Below are 19,889 nucleotides of genomic sequence, written 5' to 3'. Positions count from 1 at the left end.
GTGCTGAAAGTTCCCAAATATTGTTAAACTTGCCAAGACCCAGGCCTGGGATTGGGCAGATTGAGCAATCTGCCAGTGATCATGATTGGCTACAGCCGGTAGCTTTCTCTGTTCCCACTGTCTGTGATTGATTGACAGCACCTGTATGGTGGACTGACCAACTCACAGTCCAATGGGAGCTCAGTGCAGATCTGAGAAGGTGATGATGTGTAGATGGTAGATCTACACAAGTCAGAGTCTAGAACATCTCTTGGAGCTATTCCTAAGCAAGTGCAGATTCCAGGGTTATTGGGCGGTGATGGCACTGTGCCAAAGTCTGGAAGAAGACTACAATGGTCACCTTCTGCTGAGAGGACTGAGAAGTGGTAAAGCCAGCGAAGCGAAGTCGCCTCCAGCCTCACACACACTGGAAGTGCCAACGGACAGACAGCCAGGGCCGAAACGACAGGACCCCCAGATACGCATTCTGGAGGATCGTCACAGGGTCAACACTGTACACACACCCTCTTTTTTCATTGTTTTTAGTTCAGTGGTGCTGAAAGTTCCCAAATCTTGTTGAACTTGCCAAGACCCAGGCCTGGGATTGGGCAGATTGAGCATTCTGCCAGTGATCATGATTGGCTACAGCTGGTAGCTTCTCTGTTCCCACTGTCTGTGATTGACTGACAGCACTCGTGATGGATTGACCAACTCGCAGTCCAATGGGAAAGTTCAAGTAGCTCAGTGCAGATTTGAGAAGGCAATGATGGTAGATCTACACAAGTCAGAGTCAAGAACGTCTCTTGGAGCCATTGTGCAGATTCCAGGATTATAGTGATGGCACTGGCCCAAAGTCTGGAAGAAGACTACAATGGTCACCTTCTGCTGAGAGGACTGAAAAGTGGTTAGGATGGTCAACAAGATGAACCCAGGAACCATCAAGGCACAAGCCTGCATGAGCGGGAAGGTGCTGGAGCACCATGGCACTAGGGCGTCTAGGGCATCTGCTAGCTGGTGCGGTGGAGCTGGGGACCCGGTCGGCTGCCAGGTGATGCCGCCAGGAGAAGAGGAGGCAGCGGCTGGCTTTACATGTATCGGGGGAGACAGGAGTGAAGGCCTGGGGGAAAGCTACGAACGGCAGGGTTAATTGGCACTAAAAGCCCAATACTACCATGCCATTCATGTCCACTGCAACTGCACGTCCTGCACTGTATTCTCCTCGTGCCTGAAAATGTACCCAGTGTGGCTTCAGCAGCAGACCACATCTTTTCCCTGACACTGATTGATGGCTGTCAGTTTATTTTTTTCCCTTGTCACCGGAGATTCAGACTCGTGGACAGCTCTGAATGCACCACTGAACATCCCAGAGCGACCTTAGAGGAAGGAGGAGGTTTTGAGCCGTGATATTCAGATTCTTACAAACCAACAAACAAAGGCAATAAAGGAACAGAGAAGTCACTGCTGCCTCCTCACAATCCTCACAATCTCCAGCAATCTTCCCTCTCTGAAAACGGAGGAAATTGTGTGAGGAAGGACAGAAGAAGCAGGGAGAGTGAGGGAGGCGGCGTGAGGGAAATACAAACGCATTTGTTTTACACCAAAAATAGGTTTAGCGATTTGTCAAAAGTATTTGGACACCTGCTCATTCTCTGTTTCTTCTAAAATCAGGGCTATTAAAAGAGTTTCTTCTGCTGCTGTCAGAGTAACTGTCTCTACTGTCCAGGGAAGAAGGCTTGATTGATTTACTACTAGATTTGCATACTAGAAGCATTGCTGCAAGGATTTGATTGCATTCAGCGACAAGAGCAATAGTGAGGTCAGGATGTTGGATGATGATCACCACCCCACCTCATCATCCCCAACTCCCCCCAATTCATCCTAAAAGTACTGGATGGAGCTCCACCATCCATCATTTCAGAGAACACAGCAGTTCTTCCACTGCTCCACAGCTCCTCAATACTGCTGGGGGGCTTCATACCCCTCTACTAGCCCACGCATGGCATTAGATTCATGATGTCTATCTGCTGCAGAGAGTCTATCCTATTCTATTGGCAGTACTTCTCTACAGTGACTAGACAAGCTGTGTGTGTGCATTTGCACATCTGTGTCAGCAATGGGTGCAACTTAAAGTAGCTGAATGCATTTATTAGAAGGGGTGTCCACAAACATTTGGACATATAGTGTATCTACGTTTACAGGTATCTACATTTACTGGAGCTGGAAATCGGGCCAGTTCCAAAACCTCCAAACTGTTACATCACAGTCTTTGCTTATTTACATTTATACCCCAAAATTAACATAAACTCCACCCACTAGAGGAAACGCTCTAGTCCAAACTGGTGGATTGGTGAAAAATATGGTGGTGTTGATACTGGAGATCAGCTCATCACCTCCAGACACCACCCGATAGTTATGGGAATAGCTACAGGGGTTGCTATGGGAACCAGGCCTCGTGATCACGGCTTGTCCAGCAAGGGAAACGGACCCAAGTCTGCCACATGGAAGGCAGTGTAGTTACCCGCTATGCCACCCCAACCTCTGGCATGGCCTCCAGGAGCATCTTTACGCACTGACCATCTCTGGTTAGGCCTTCAGTTCTGCTCATGAAGCCCCGACCAATGAATGAGCTTGTTTAGCTGTATCTTCCTGGATATACAATCTGATTGGACAGTTGTCCATTTAGCTTTCATTAGTTTAACCCTTAACGATGAAATACTAATAACAGCTCCAATTCCCAGAACACACTACCTCCTCACTGTCACCGCCTCTCCCACCCATTCAGTCCCAGCTACAGGAAAGGTCTACAGCCGCCCATCAATAGCATTTTAGTCAATAACCACTGAAGGACAAACACACGTAACGGGAGCTTAACAAAGCGTATCGACGCGAGAGTGGGCAAGACGTCATCCAATGAGGGGAAGAGACCCTGTTCTCATTTATCCACCCTGAACATCGACCCCAAGGGAGCCTTCTCAAACCCTTCCATCTGCGCCAGGCTGCAGGAGAGACAACCCCGTAACGTAATTGTGTTATATTTCCTGGATGGCGACGGTGAAGTGAAGGATGATGGTGTGGATGCAGAAAATAATGAGCTTCAGGTCAATTGCTGATCCAATAACTCACCTGTACAACAACCGGACAGAGGCGACACCCGCCAGCCACTGAGGAACCAGAACCCAGCTATTAGAGCAAGCAGTATTCCTCCCGGTTTCTTCCATAAAGCAAAGCGATTTTTTCCATTTCCTTTTAAGCGCGATGCCTGTTTGTAGATCAGGGACGCGGGGCTGAGTGTAATCTATTGTCAGTCCCCAGGCCGCATATCTCTGCTACTATTCATTATTAAGCTCTTAATTGATTGCAGCACCACCGCCTTCCAACCCCAACTGCGATTAATGTGTTGCTTTTATGTACCTAATTAACGGCCATTGAGGCTTCATGAAGGAGAAAACACAAGCTGACACACAAACCCCAAAACACACACACACAAACCCCAAAACACACACATACACACACACACTTTACGCTGTCCATAAATGAAAGTGAGCGAGTGTTTTCTGCTGTGGTTCTACGCAGGAGCTCAGTGGAGCCCAGCTGTATTAATCAGACCAAAAGAGAAAGGAAGTAGCTAACATCACACTAACACACTGCACCCACAACACACACACTAACACACTGCACCCACAACACACACACTAACACACTGCACCCACAACACACACACTAACACACTGCACCCACAACACTAACACACTGCACCCACAACACCAACACACTGCACCCACAACACCAACACACTGCACCCACAACACTAACACACTGCACCCACAACACTAACACACTGCACCCACAACACCAACACACTGCACCCACAACACACACGCTAACACACTGCACCCACAACACACACGCTAACACACTGCACCCACAACACACACACTAACACACTGCACCCACAACCCCAACACACTGCACCCACAACACCAACACACTGCACCCACAACACTAACACACTGCACCCACAACACCAACACACTGCACCCACAATACTAACACACTGCACCCACAACACCAACACACTGCACCCACAACACACACGCTAACACACTGCACCCACAACACACACGCTAACACACTGCACCCACAACCCCAACACACTGCACCCACAACACCAACACACTGCACCCACAACACACACACCAACACACTGCACCCACAACACCAACACACTGCACCCACAACACACACACTAACACACTGCACCCACAACCCCAACACACTGCACCCACAACACCAACACACTGCACCCACAACACCAACACACTGCACCCACAACACACACGCTAACACACTGCACCCACAACACTAACACACTGCACCCACAACACTAACACACTGCACCCACAACACTAACACACTGCACCCACAACACCAACACACTGCACCCACAACACACACGCTAACACACTGCACCCACAACACACACGCTAACACACTGCACCCACAACACACACACTAACACACTGCACCCACAACCCCAACACACTGCACCCACAACACCAACACACTGCACCCACAACACTAACACACTGCACCCACAACACCAACACACTGCACCCACAACACTAACACACTGCACCCACAACACCAACACACTGCACCCACAACACACACGCTAACACACTGCACCCACAACACACACGCTAACACACTGCACCCACAACCCCAACACACTGCACCCACAACACCAACACACTGCACCCACAACACACACACCAACACACTGCACCCACAACACCAACACACTGCACCCACAACACACACACTAACACACTGCACCCACAACCCCAACACACTGCACCCACAACACCAACACACTGCACCCACAACACCAACACACTGCACCCACAACACACACGCTAACACACTGCACCCACAACACTAACACACTGCACCCACAACACTAACACACTGCACCCACAACACTAACATACTGCACCCACAACACCAACACACTGCACCCACAACACTAACACACTGCACCCACAACACTAACACACTGCACCCACAACACCAACACACTACCCCAACAATGCTAACACACTACCCCAACAACGCTAACACACTGCACCCACAACGCTAACACACTGCACCCACAACACCAACACACTGCATCCACAACACACACACTAACACACTGCACCCACAACACACACACTAACACACTGCACCCACAACCCCAACACACTGCACCCACAACACCAACACACTGCACCCACAACACTAACACACTGCACCCACAACACCAACACACTGCACCCACAACACCAACACACTGCACCCACAACCCCAACACACTGCACCCACAACACACACACTAACACACTGCACCCACAACACACAAACACACTGCACCCACAACCCCAACACACTGCACCCACAACACCAACACACTGCACCCACAACACCAACACACTGCACCCACAACACTAACACACTGCACCCACAACACCAACACACTGCACCCACAACACACACGCTAACACACTGCACCCACAACACACACGCTAACACACTGCACCCACAACACACACGCTAACACACTGCACCCACAACCCCAACACACTGCACCCACAACACCAACACACTGCACCCACAACACTAACACACTGCACCCACAACACTAACACACTGCACCCACAACACTAACATACTGCACCCACAACACCAACACACTGCACCCACAACACCAACACACTGCACCCACAACACTAACACACTGCACCCACAACACTAACACACTGCACCCACAACACCAACACACTGCACCCACAACACCAACACACTGCACCCACAACACTAACACACTGCACCCACAACCCCAACACACTGCACCCACAACACCAACACACTGCACCCACAACACCAACACACTGCATCCACAACACCAACACACTGCACCCACAACACTAACACACTGCACCCACAACACCAACACACTGCACCCACAACACCAACACACTGCACCCACAACACTAACACACTGCACCCACAACCCCAACACACTGCACCCACAACCCCAACACACTGCACCCACAACACCAACACACTGCACCCACAACACCAACACACTGCATCCACAACACCAACACACTGCACCCACAACACCAACACACTGCACCCACAACACCAACACACTACCCCAACAATGCTAACACACTACCCCAACAACACCAACACACTGCACCCACAACACCAACACACTGCACCCACAACACTAACACACTACCCCAACAACACTAACATACTACCCCAACAACGCTAACACACTACCCCAACAGCGCTAACACACTACCCCAACAGCGCTAACACACTACCCCAACAGCGCTAACACACTGCACCCACAGCGCTAACACACTGCACCCACAACACTAACACACTGCACCCACAACACACACGCTAACACACTGCACCCACAACACTAACACACTGCACCCACAACACTAACACACTGCACCCACAACACCAACACACTGCACCCACAACACTAACACACTACCCCAACAACACTAACATACTACCCCAACAACGCTAACACACTACCCCAACAGCGCTAACACACTACCCCAACAGCGCTAACACACTACCCCAACAGCGCTAACACATCATTCACAGTAGATACTGAATCATTCATAGTAGATACTGAATCATTCACAGTAGATACTGAATCATTCACAGTAGATACTGAATCATTCATAGTAGATACTGAATCATTCACAGTAGATACTGAATCATTCATAGTAGATACTGAATCATTCATAGAAGATACTGAATCATTCACAGTAGATACTGAATCATTCACAGTAGATACTGAATCATTCACAGTAGATACTGAATCATTCCTGGCAGGCAGTAGATACTGTGTATCTGTTGCTTTATTAATGCCACACTCAGAGAGACAGACGTCTCTCATGTAGCTGGAAGTTGAGAATCAGCAGCAGGAGCGAGTAGCCGCCCCGCTGTGGCCGTGCAGAGCGTAAACTCCTTCTGTGGCCTGAAGATGAAACCGATCATGATGCGATCACATTAATCCCCCTTCACTGCAGCCTGGGTTCCAGCTCTGCAGCATCACAGCCATGTCTGGAGCTGAGTTGTTTGAACACCTGCTTTTCCGTTCCTGGGGAAGAAAAGCGATCTCTTAAAACAACAGAAGCAGGTGTAAGCGCAGAACGAGCGGATCCTCCTAATTAAGCGGTTCAACCCATTTGGCAGGTGCTGCATCATCACAGGGTGCAGAAGACCGAGCAGGTGGAATTCAGGAGAAAACAATACGAGGGCTTAAAAGTGATCCCGGCTGTCTGCTGCGAAATCAGCCCACAGAAGTTCTGCATGTAAATGAGGATAGAAAAGAGGATATCTCCGCTGCTGGCCACTTTATCAGAAACCCCTCCCTTAGAGTTAGAGACTGTAATGCACAGTTTGAGTTGCACAGCCAATCTCCAGACCTTCATCAGAGGCTGGATATCCCTGCTGTACAGTTCCTCTCAAGACCAGCTTGTGCTGCTAGCTGGTCAAGGTGGTTGATAAGCTGGTCATCTAGGTGGTTGTAGACCAGTATAGGGTATGTTTGAGGTTGATGGACTAGCTGGTCTATCATCACGACCTCCTTCACCTAGCTGGTCATCATGCTGGTCATACTGGTTCACTAGTTCGGTAAAGCTGGTCATGTTCATGCTGGTTGAAGCCCAAGTTCTGAACACAGCCACTAGGGGGCGACTTGACCACCTTCCTTCCCCATCAGCACATGTTCCCAAACTGTGGCTAATGCAGCACCGCTGGAGCTCAGCGCACCCTCGGAAGGCATGGGCCATCCTACCCACCTAGGCTCTCTGGAAGTCCTGGCCATGGATATCTATCCAGGGATGGCACCACGCTTAGGCAGGCGCTTGGACAGTTGCGCCACCCAGGAGCAAATCCAGGAGCGCTACCATATGACAGTAAGACTGACCTGGAGACCAAAGGTACTGCTCAAGTCCAAGCCCTATGAGAAGCCACGTCATTAGTGGTCATTATTCAAGAATTCGGTGTAGTTCCCCCCACATACAGCAGAGGGCGGCAGATCTGACCACCTTCCCTCCCCATCACAGGAACCTGCTCCAGTGTTTGTTTGGGTGCTACGTGTGATACGCTACGCTCAGCTTCACACCATTCAGCTCCTCGGTCAAACGGCTCTTAAACCCAGTGGCTCTTAAATGTCAGTGTGCAGCCCGTGGCGGTTGGGTTCATCGACACTACAAATGGTGCGACCAGCTGACCTATGCTGCCCCCCTCTCCGCACACACGCTCACACAAATCAGCCAAAAACATGCCTGCTGTCCTGGGAGCGCATCGATTGCGGCGCGTGCCGGAGGAATCGATCCCACCGCCGCTGTCCAAAGCTCTGGCCTTTCACCCATAAACAGAGCTGCTCCCACAGGGCCGATAGAAAAGGGGGTTTATGACCGTCTTCTAATCATGAGATACGACCCCAATAAATAAAGCACGTACAGCTTCCAATCCTCTCGACTTACAGCTATTCCCCAGAGCCCCGACTGACCTATCAGTCGGCCAATAATATCAGCTGATATCGACGACCACCTTAACCATAACTTAATCCTTACTGGGTCACGGCAGCACTGGGATTCAACCTCACACGCTCCTGACGACACACCAACCCTCACCAGACCTAGAACTGTGAAGATGCTATGTGGACAAAAGTATTGGGACACTCGCTCACTCGTCGTTTCTACTGAAATCCAGACTATTAAAAAGAGCTGATGCTGCTTGTGTTGGAGTAGCTGTCTCTACTGTCCGGAGAGGAAGAAGGCTTTCAACCTGATTTTGGAGCTGGAGAATTGCTGTGAGGATTTGATTGATTGCATCATGCAGAACACAGCAGTTCTTCCACTGCTCCACGCCTGGCATTAGGCAGCATGGTGTAGGGTCATGTTTGGTTGATCTGCTCCAGAGAGTCCTTTTCTATTGGCCGTTTTTTAAGCGATGGTCATAAATTCTTCATATTGGTCCACCCTGACTTTTCTCCCGGTCAATAATACAGCGCGCTCTTCACTCAGCTCTACAGAGCTTTCTGTCTTCCTGTGAATGCTCTCAGGATTCGTCCCACTCTTCATTAAAACCGTAATTAAAGGAAAACAGCCCACCTCAAAGCCCCTCCACAATATATATAGCAGGTGCTGGGAAACAAGCTATGGAGTGCGAGCAGCTGTCTGCCCAATCCAAGTCTCCAATTAGCACTGCAGGAGAGAAAAGGGGGGGGGGTATGAGGGTCTAAAAGAGCTGCAAGCGGGACAACCGAGGCCCACCTCCACCTCAACATTTAACAGCAGAGCGCACCCGCGGCAACCGTGAAGACGTCTACCCATGCTTGCATCCACTTACATCACTCTCACCAGGCACAACACCCACAACACGTCAGCGGACTCACGCTAAGAACGCTCAAATCAGCCAGCCCCTACGCTCTGAGCAGGGCTGCAGGCATCACATGCTCAAATTTATGATTATTTGTGTGAATTTCTTAAACAAAAAAACTGTGGCTCGTAAATGAGATCGTATGGGATTGGCTGAGGCGCTGCCACGACTCCCAGGTCATGCTGCTTGCCATCAGCAGCCGGAGCCTGAGGGAGCACAATAGGCCTCGCTGTCTCCGGGTGGGTAGACGTCGCTCACTCTGCCCACATCACTTGGGGAGCTGGGCGTCTGCTAGCTGAAGCGTCAGGACGCTAACAGCAGCTTTCTTCAGAGTGCGGTGGTTGCTCTGTGATGTTGACCCGGCAGCAGTTGGAAAAGAGGCGGCGTGTTGTGTGTCGGAGGAGGCGTGTGTCAGTTCTCTCCAGTGATAGGGAAAGAGTGCTAATGAGTTGTGTAGGTAAAAAAAATAAATAAAAAAGTAAAATTGGGTAAAAAAAAAATCATATGTGAAAAAATTTAAACAAATTTATTACAAAGAAAAAAATAAAAATAAAATAATAATATTATTTTATTAAAATAAAAAAAACAAGTTAATTTCAAAGATCATATGTGATAAAAAGTGAAAAAACAAGCAAACAAATATTTCTATATTATGAATGAGAGATGTATTTAATTAGAGATAAAATTAGTTTAGAGTTTTTGTAAAACTGAATTAAGTGTATCACACTAAAGAGAAATGTGTTTTAAAAAAAGCAAACCAGACAAATGTGATTAATAACAATTAATTAATAAATCACAATTAATGGTGTTAAAAAACATGATTAGATACACATGATAAGAAATTTTAATAACATGACTGATCATAATTAACTACTCAAAGTAGTGCATTCAATTCCAATAACCTACATGAAATATTGTAATGATTAATAATTACAATAATAAGGATAATTACAGCTGGCAGCTTTAAATAGTACGATTATTCACAAATAACTACTAGAAATAAAGCAAGTAAGAACAATTAACTACCCAAAATAATGTAAATATTACAATTAATTACTCTAAATAGTACACTTAATCACAATTAACTACTGGGAATAAAGGAAGTAATCACAATGAACTACTCAAAATCATGTGATTATTACCATTGACAACTAGTGCAATGAATCACAATTATCTGCTGGAAATATCATGGTTAGTAGTCATTAATTACTATTCAAAATATTAACTATTAAAACATTAAACTATTCAAAATATAATTAAAATGTGATAAATCATAATCATTTTCATCACAATAGTCACAATAGAATACTCAAAATAACGTGCTTAATTACAACTGACTACTCTAAACAATTCATCTTGATTAACTACCTGAAATAAAACTAATGACAATTAACTTTTCAAACTAATGCAGTTGTTATGATTAACTACTCAAAACAGTGCAATTAATCATGATTAACTGTCTAAGACAAAGAAAGTAATTACAATTATCTACCCTAAAAATATTATTATTACAACTGCCAACTCTAAATAGTGTGATTAATCACAATCAAATATTCAAAATATTGTAATCACAATATAATAATAATCAAATAATGTAGTCAATTACACTTGACTACTCTAGACAGTTGACTGTTGTGATTAATGACTCAAAATAGTGCAATTAATCACGATTAACTACAGAAAATATTGTGATTAATAATCAGCTATTCAAATCAGTTTTATTAATCATGATCATTTACAGTAATTACATTAGAATACTCCAAATAATGTGAAGTACTCTAAACAGTGTGGTTAATCTGGCTTAATTAACTTAAATAATGCAGATAATTAGGATTAACTATTTAAAATAGTGCGATTAATCGCGATTAACTACCGGAAAGAACGTAATTAATGACTACTGGAAATACTGGCCTAAGATAAAGAAAGTAATTACAATTATCTACCCCAATAATATGATTATTACAACTGCTAACTCTAAATAGTGTGATTAATCACAATCAACTATTCAAAATATTGCAGTTTTATCAATCATGATCATTTACATAACAATAATCACAATATAATAATAATAATAATCAAATAATGTAGTCAATTACACTTGACTACTCTAGACAGTGCAATGAATTCTGAATAACTACTTGAAATAATGAAGTAATGACAATAAACTACTCAAAATAGTGTGATTAATCACGATTAACTACTGGAAATACTGTGATTAATATTCATTAATTATGGTTCAGCTATTCAAATTAGTTTTATTAGTCATGATCATTTACAGTAATTACATTAGAATACTCAAAATAATGTGAAGTACTCTAAACAGTGTGGGTAATCTGGATGAATTACCTTAAATAATGCAGATAATTAGGATTAACTATTTAAAATAGTGCGATTAATCACGATTAACTACTGGAAATACTGTGATTAATAGTTATTAATTATGGTTCAGCTATTCAAATTAGTTTTATTAGTCATGATCATTTACAGGAATTACATTAGAATACTCAAAATAATGTGAAGTACTCTAAACAGTGTGGGTAATCTGGATGAATTACCTTAAATAATGCAGATAATTAGGATTAACTATTTAAAATAGTGCGATTAATCACGATTAACTACTGGAAATACTGTGATTAATAGTTATTAATTATGGTTCAGCTATTCAAATTAGTTTTATTAGTCATGATCATTTACAGTAATTACATTAGAATACTCAAAATAATGTGAAGTACTCTAAACAGTGTGGTTAATCTGGCTTAATTAACTTAAATAATGCAGATAATTAGGATTTACTATTTAAAACAGTGCGATTAATCGTGATTAACTATCGGAAATAACAACATTAATGACTACTGGAAATACCATGGTTAATCCTGATTAACTGTGCTAATTAATGCGGTTACTTATGATGCCTATGTAAAATAATGCAATTAGACATCCGATTGGCTCCCCGGAACTACTGCACTTCTTCACAGTAACCTGCTGTAGGTAATGTGAGACATTTGACAGCCCCTAACAACCTTCCGGCATGTATTTGCTGGGGATGTGCGGTATGTGCGACTGCGTAAGTGTTAATTTCGCATTCCCTGTGCCGCGTTCGCTATCGTAACACTGCCTGTGTTGAATGTACGTGGTCTCATGGGTTCTGCCCTTCACCAGCCCGCCTTTATATCCTCTCTGAGCCGCCAGTGCAATCAAGGAATCCTGCTGTTCACAATACGACAGAGCCGAATCCATTTACACACACTGCTGTAATCTACAGCTGAGGGATTATAAAGGCTTTAAGAGCAGGGCTGAGTCCAGTGTGTGTGTGTGTGTGTGTGTGTGTGTGTGTGTGTTCGACAGAGATCTTCTGTTGTAGTTGTTTTTTATTCAGATTTTTTTATCTGCTGTCCCTCCTGAGCTCAGAGCCCTGTATTTGCAGAAAATACATTCCACTGAAAAGATCAGAGTGTGTTGGCGTAATCTGTCTGACAATCTGCTGGACGCTGGGTTTGTGCTTTGAGGTTTGGCAGAGAAAAGAGGACGTCCATGCCGGGTCACTTTTCAGACGTATAATCTTCTTGTAGAACGTCACAACAGACGAGGAGAGAGAGGAGAGAGCGCAGACTAAACCTGCCCGTGAATACAGAGCAGTCTAAAAGCTCCAGTGGGCTGATCATACGGGGGTCATCACTGCGGGGGTCATCACAGCAGGGGTCATTACTCAAAAGAATGCGATTAATCATGAATAACTACTTAAAATAAAATGAATAATAATGGATAACTTCACAAATAATGTGATATATCATAAGTATCAACCCAAACATATGCGATTTATGAATAACTACTTACATCTCTGCAAATAATCATGATTAATCACATTATTTTGAGTAATTATGATTTTTTGCAGAAATTTGAGAAGTTGATCTAATTTGCATAAATTGATAAATTCGTAAAATAAATCAAATGTATGTGATTAATCATGATTACTTGAAATTCTGCTCTTAATTATGATTATTCATTCTAATGTATGCAAATAATCATGATTAACCATTTAAAATCATGTGATTAATTATGACTAAAAACTCTAATTTGTGAAGCGAATGAGTACTCAAGAGATTAATCATGCGATTAATCATGATTATCAACCCAAATGTATGCGATTAATGATGGAAAACTACTTAAATTGCTGCAAATAATCAGAATTAATCACATTTATTAGAGTAATCATGATTATTTGCATACATTTAAGTATCATCAAGTTCATATTCATAAAACAACTCAAATTTCTGCAATGAATGGGGATTATCTACTAAAATCAATGCGATTAATCATGATTAATCACTTCAAATTTATGCAATTAATCATGATTACCTACTTAACATAATGTAATTAATCATGATTAGTCAAAATAATGCGAGTAATTCTTGATTACATTTCAAATTTCTGCGATTATTCATGGTTATCATCTTAAACTTATGCGATTAATCATGATTACCTACTCAACATAATGCGATTAATCATTTGCACAAATAACTTTACTACCTCGTTGGACTCAATATTTATTGCACACTGCATAATTTGCACACTACCCCTAATTATTTATTACTCTCTGTCTGTACTGTGTTGTGTTGTCTGTCCGCACTTGTTTGTTTGTGTTGCACTTGTGTTCTGTATGCACTGTCTATGTTGCACCATGGTCCTGGAGGAACGTTGTTTCGTTTCACTGTGTACTCTGTATGTAGTTGAAATGACAATAAAACCCACTTGACTTGACTTGAAATTTATGTGATTATTTAGGATTATCAACTCGAATGTATGCGATTAAAGACAAATACTCAAAATAATGCGATTAATCGTGATTAACTACTCAAAATAAAGCGCTTCATCATGATGATCAACTCAAATTTATGGAATTAATCTTGTTTAACTTCTCAAATTTGTGATTAATCACAATTAGCTACTACAAATAGTGCAGTTTAGTACAATCAAATACTCAAAATAACATGCTAACTCTTGAGTAACTGCAATAACATTGGTCTCAATGGCACCAATTCATCCTACAGCAGTTTAGCCCTGCCCACTCACACAGAGGTAATACAGAGATCATGAGCTACAGCCTCTGATCAGCTACTCGCTGAGTCGCAGCCAGAAGAGAGGGGTTTCCCATAATGTGGCCATGTGAAAACAAGGTAGCTGACAAATCCATTAGAATGCAGATGCAGTGTAACTCCTCTGGATGTTGTTGTGCTCGGTGCTGAATACACTCCTGGGTGTGTGTAATGACAGCGTGAGCTGTGGTACAGTAATTGATGTATTTCTGACTAAATGATCTGTTATGGTTACACATAGAGAGGCTTCTCTCCACGCCTTCTTAATGTCACACAATGGCTGCGCTGTTTCTGTAGTGCAGCTGGAAAGACGCTGCCGCCACTGCTGTCGCTGCCGCTGCCACTGCTGCTGCTGCGCACCCTGACGCATCTCCGCCGCCAGCCTGAGGGGAGCGACTGTTTTCTTTTCTACAATTTGTTTGCAGTCGCTGTACGTGGCCTGCAGCCAGTCGGGGACAGAAGCGCTGTAATGTTCTCCTGACGGTTCTCCGCCCGTACACCGCCCTGCCTGATTTACGCCTGCCTCGTCACCACAGCGGCTGGGGAAAGCTTGTTCCTCAGCGCTCCCTTATAAATCTCCTGCTTTCAGGACAGAGATATGCACACACACAAACACACACTCACACACACCAATGTATTCATACAGTGGTTATAGGGCCTATATATATATACATATATATACAGTATGTATATTTAATGTGTATTAATATGTATAATAAATATGCAAACGGCTACATGTGATATAACTAAATAATATTAATAACATTTTGGAGAATGTTGTAATATTATGCATTATTAAACTCATGTAAGTATATGCAATACCAATACTCCCCATATGTATCATATAAATGTAAGTATGTATAATCGTATGTATAATCTGATCAGTAAGTATGTATCTCCATTTTTCCATAATGTGACTCTCGTAGTTATTCTTTACATAGTGTCATCATAGAATGCATTGATGAATGGACCAATAGAAATGCTCCAAAATGACTTGGAACAAAATCTTTCCACATTGGTCACTGTTGAAAGGTTTTTAAATTATGTATAATATTATATTAATAATAATATGATGCATAACCATTTATAATCACATATATTAAAGGAGATATATGTAGTAATGATATTACTCATATGTATCATATCGATGTAAGTATCTTTATGCAATAATAACTGACTATGACTAGTATAAGCATTCACCTATATGTATACCTATAAATAATAATACTATGCACCCTATGCATTATATATTAGTATCTACAGTATCTACATGTAATAATATGCTCCATCTATATTATATTCAAGTACTAATATGAACCATTTATATATAAGTGCCCAAATGTAATAATAATAATAATAATAATAATAATAATAATAATAATATGTCAAATCTATTTTATTTACAAGTACCTATAGACAACAATAATAATAATATGTCCTAAATATATTATGTACAAATATCTATAAAAAATAATAGGCCTCATCTATATTATTTATAAGTACCTATAGACAATAAAAATATTAATAATAACAACAGTAACAACAACAATAATAATAAATCATCGTCATCATCATCATCATCATCCTCATGATCATAATATACCATATCTATATTATATACAAATACCTATTAGTAATAATATGCACCATTAACATTATATATAAATACCTATATTTAATAATAATATGCTCCATCTATATTATGTATATGTACCTATAGACAGCAATAATAATAATAATAATAATAATAATAATAATAACAATAATAATAATAATAATATGCCCCATTTACATTATATATAAGTACCTATATGTAATAATAATATGCCCCATCTATAAGTATCTGTGTGTAATAATTATGTAATATCTGTTAAGTAATAGATGTATGTATCTCATCTAACCAATATTACATATATCATACATAAATATGAGTATATATATATATATATATATATATATATATATATATATATATATATATATATATCAGTAATTATATATTATGTATATGTATATGGAGCATTCTGTTGCCCCTCTAGGTTTTGCCCTGACACTGCATGAAAACAAGTACATAGCACAGACACACACACACACACACAGTGACAGATACTACTCGCTGACAGATCACAGCGGTGCTCTGAGCTATACTGATCCATCCGTCAGAGAACGCAGACAACACACTCAATCTAGAGAGAGAGGCGGTGGCATGCGCAAGCCATCCACCTTCACTAGCACCTTTACGACAAACACACACACACACACACACAGAGCTCTGACACACCATCGTCAGCCACCGGTTACTCCAGTATAACCGAAACACCTTCAGGTCAGCAGAGGGGTGTAATCTTAGGACATCATGCAGAGTGACGGACACATATACCCACCTCCCAAAAGACCCAGCCACAGGCGGCTCTGTGGTCACCCCTGTCCCTCAGCAGTGAGAGAGGTTCTACAGTAGAAGCTCCAGATCTCATCAGAACAGATAAAGCAGCTGAACATGAATCCAGTAAAAAGGAGAAACAAGAGCTTCTCATTCTGAAGAAAGAAAGTAGTGAGATCTTGTCGGTGAGCTAGTCTGAAGAACAGAGCTCGGTTCCTCCAGGGTTCTCCTGGACGCCCCCCAGTCCAGCCAGCACAGCGTGGAGGATGTGTTCAATTCCATCAGCAGCAGCAGCAGCTCACCTGATTTACCATCATTAAGCCCTGATTTACCACCAAACCAGGTGTTGATCTGAGGAGACCAGGGCCACAATGCCTATGGGCAGAAGCTGACCACCAAGGACAGTCTAAAAGACACACACTACACAGTACGTCAGCAGATGGGCTACAGTCTGAGACATTCCTATCCAGTGCCTGAAATGATTTCCTCACATCTCCTCACTTGACTGCTGAATAGAAGTCTCACACCTGTTTGTGCATCTTCTTTATCCACCTGAGGAAAGCCAGGCGTGCTGCACCACTGAAGAGTGCTTGAAGCTGCAAGCTTACCACTCAGAACAGCAGAGAACATCTGGAGAACCATATGTGATGATGTAGCCCCTCTGCAGAAGAATGAGCTGAACGCAGCTCCTCTGTGTGACAGTGCAATAAACTGTGGCTTTGAGTAACGGCCACTGGACCACCATGGCCAACAATAGCACAGCAACTGGCGCAGTGTTACAGAAACTGGCTTAATAGTATAGCAACTGACTTAAATGGTACATTAGCCCATTTAACTGTACAGCAACTGGCTCAATGTTACAGCAACTGGCTTAACTGTACAGCAACTGGCTCAATGTTACAGCAACTGACTCAATGTTACAGTGACTGGCTTAACTGTACAGTAACTGGCTTAATGTTACAAGAACTGGCTCGATGTTACAGCAACTGGCTTACTTGTACAGCAACTGGCTCAATGTTACAGAAACTGGCTTAATAGTACAGCAACCGGCTTAAATAATACGGCAACCAATTGAACTGTAAAGCGACTGGCTCAATATTACAGAAACTGGCTTAACTGTACAGAAACTGGCTTAACTGTACAGAAACTGGCTTAACTGTACAGAAACTGACTTAAATGCACAGCAACTGGGTCAATGGTATAGCAACTGTCTTACATGTACAGCAACTGGCTTGAAGTTACAATATCTGACTTAACTGTACAGCAACTGAATTAAATGTGTAGCAACTGGCTTAACTTTACAGCAACTGCTTCTGTGTTACAGCAAATGGCTCAATGTTACAGTAACTGGCTTAACTGTACAGCAGCTGGCTTAATGTTACAGCAATTGGCTTAACTTTAAAACAATTGGCTTTACTGTACAGCAACTGACTTAACTGTACAGCAGCTGGCTTAATGTTACAGCAATTGGCTTAACTTTAAAACAATTGGCTTAACTGTACAGCAACTGACTTAACTGTACAGCAGCTGGCTTAATGTTACAGCATTTGGCTAACTTTAAAACAATTGGCTTAACTGTACAGTAACTGACTTGACTGTACAGCAACTGGCTTAAATGTACAGCAACTGGCTTAACTGTTCAATAGCTGGTTCAACAGTGCAGTGGCTATACAGTAACTAAATAAACTGTGCACTGGCAAATAGTATAGTAAATTGCTTATTTGTACAGCAGCTTACTAGCTTAACTGTTTAGTAAGTAGCTCAGACGTACAGAAACTGGCTCAAAGTTACCTGTCCAGTTGCCCAGGGGTTCTTCTAATTCTTTTAAGTCTGTAGGATCTTCAAGGGTTCAGACCTGGGGCAACAACAGGGCCTACTCCAAGGGCTTAAACTTACAATTTTTGCAACAGGCTTAACTGTACAGCAACTGGCTTAACTGTACAGCAACTGGCTTAACTGTATGAAAACTGGCTCAGCGGTGCCGCAAATGTCTCGATAGATCAGCAACTGGCTCAGCTGTAAAATGGTAAATGACATAGCAACTGGCTTAACTGTACGATGGTGGAGCTACTTGCTCAATCACACAGGAACTGGCTTAACTGTACGATGGTGGAGCTACTTGCTCAATCACACAGGAACTGGCTTAACTGTACGATGGTGGAGCTACTTGCTCAATCACACAGGAACTGGCTTAACTGTACGATGGTGGAGCTACTTGCTCAATCACACAGGAACTGGCTTAACTTTACAGCAACTGATTCAACTGTACCACTGTTTCAGTGGTATAATCTAAAATAGTACCGACATAATCAACTGTGCCATTGTGATACAACGGTACTGTGACTATGTAATCTGTAAGTAAAGGGTTTTCTGGCCCTGGGGACCCACACACTGTAAATCCCTCCATGTGTTCCCTGCTCCACCTCACTGACTAATTCTAAAGCCCTTATTAGACTGAATCCACCATGAAAGGCGGCACATTAAGGGGTTCGTGACTGGAGTCCTGGAAATTCTACACATTTCTGAGTTTCCCATCATCAAGCATCCAATCAACAAGCTCCTAAAAACGCTGGATTAAGATGTTCAAGCATGTGAAAAGCTGGAACTGGGACTGGAAGGGGTTGAGAACCAGTGCCCTTTGAGGTTATGGCCCATCCTGTGGTCACACGACGTGAAGAGCTGAATCGCCCAGGCATTCGTCTTCCTCTCTGACTCCTTCAGACCTCCAATCAATACTCACCAGGCTGACTCAAGAGGCCATGCATCGACAGATTCCCTGGCCATTAGTTTTGCACCAGCATTAGTTTATCCCTTTTCTTGGAGCTGCAGTGCATGCAAGGCACACTAGCCACTCTCCGCTGCTCACACTGCGGTGGGCGGAACAGTGGGAGGCTTAGCCACTAGCCGTTATGTGTGTGCGGGGCTGGTGTCAGCAAAGGTTAAAGTGAAGGGGCATACGTTAGTGCTCTTGA

At 42.9% G+C, this 19,889-nt stretch overlaps 1 protein-coding gene across 2 annotated transcripts in view; it reads right to left on the bottom strand.

Moving 5' to 3' along the window:
- LOC140568588 (mannosyl-oligosaccharide 1,2-alpha-mannosidase IA) overlaps positions 1-19,889 on the bottom strand; it is a 287,633-nt gene that overhangs the window by 68,405 nt on the left and 199,339 nt on the right. The gene's annotated exons all lie outside the window — the stretch shown is intronic.

The sequence above is a fragment of the Salminus brasiliensis genome, chromosome 1 (assembly GCF_030463535.1).
Source record: "Salminus brasiliensis chromosome 1, fSalBra1.hap2, whole genome shotgun sequence".
Taxonomy (NCBI): domain Eukaryota; kingdom Metazoa; phylum Chordata; class Actinopteri; order Characiformes; family Bryconidae; genus Salminus; species Salminus brasiliensis.
Note: the sequence above shows the minus strand (reverse complement) of the source record. Positions and strands in the feature narration are given on the sequence as shown.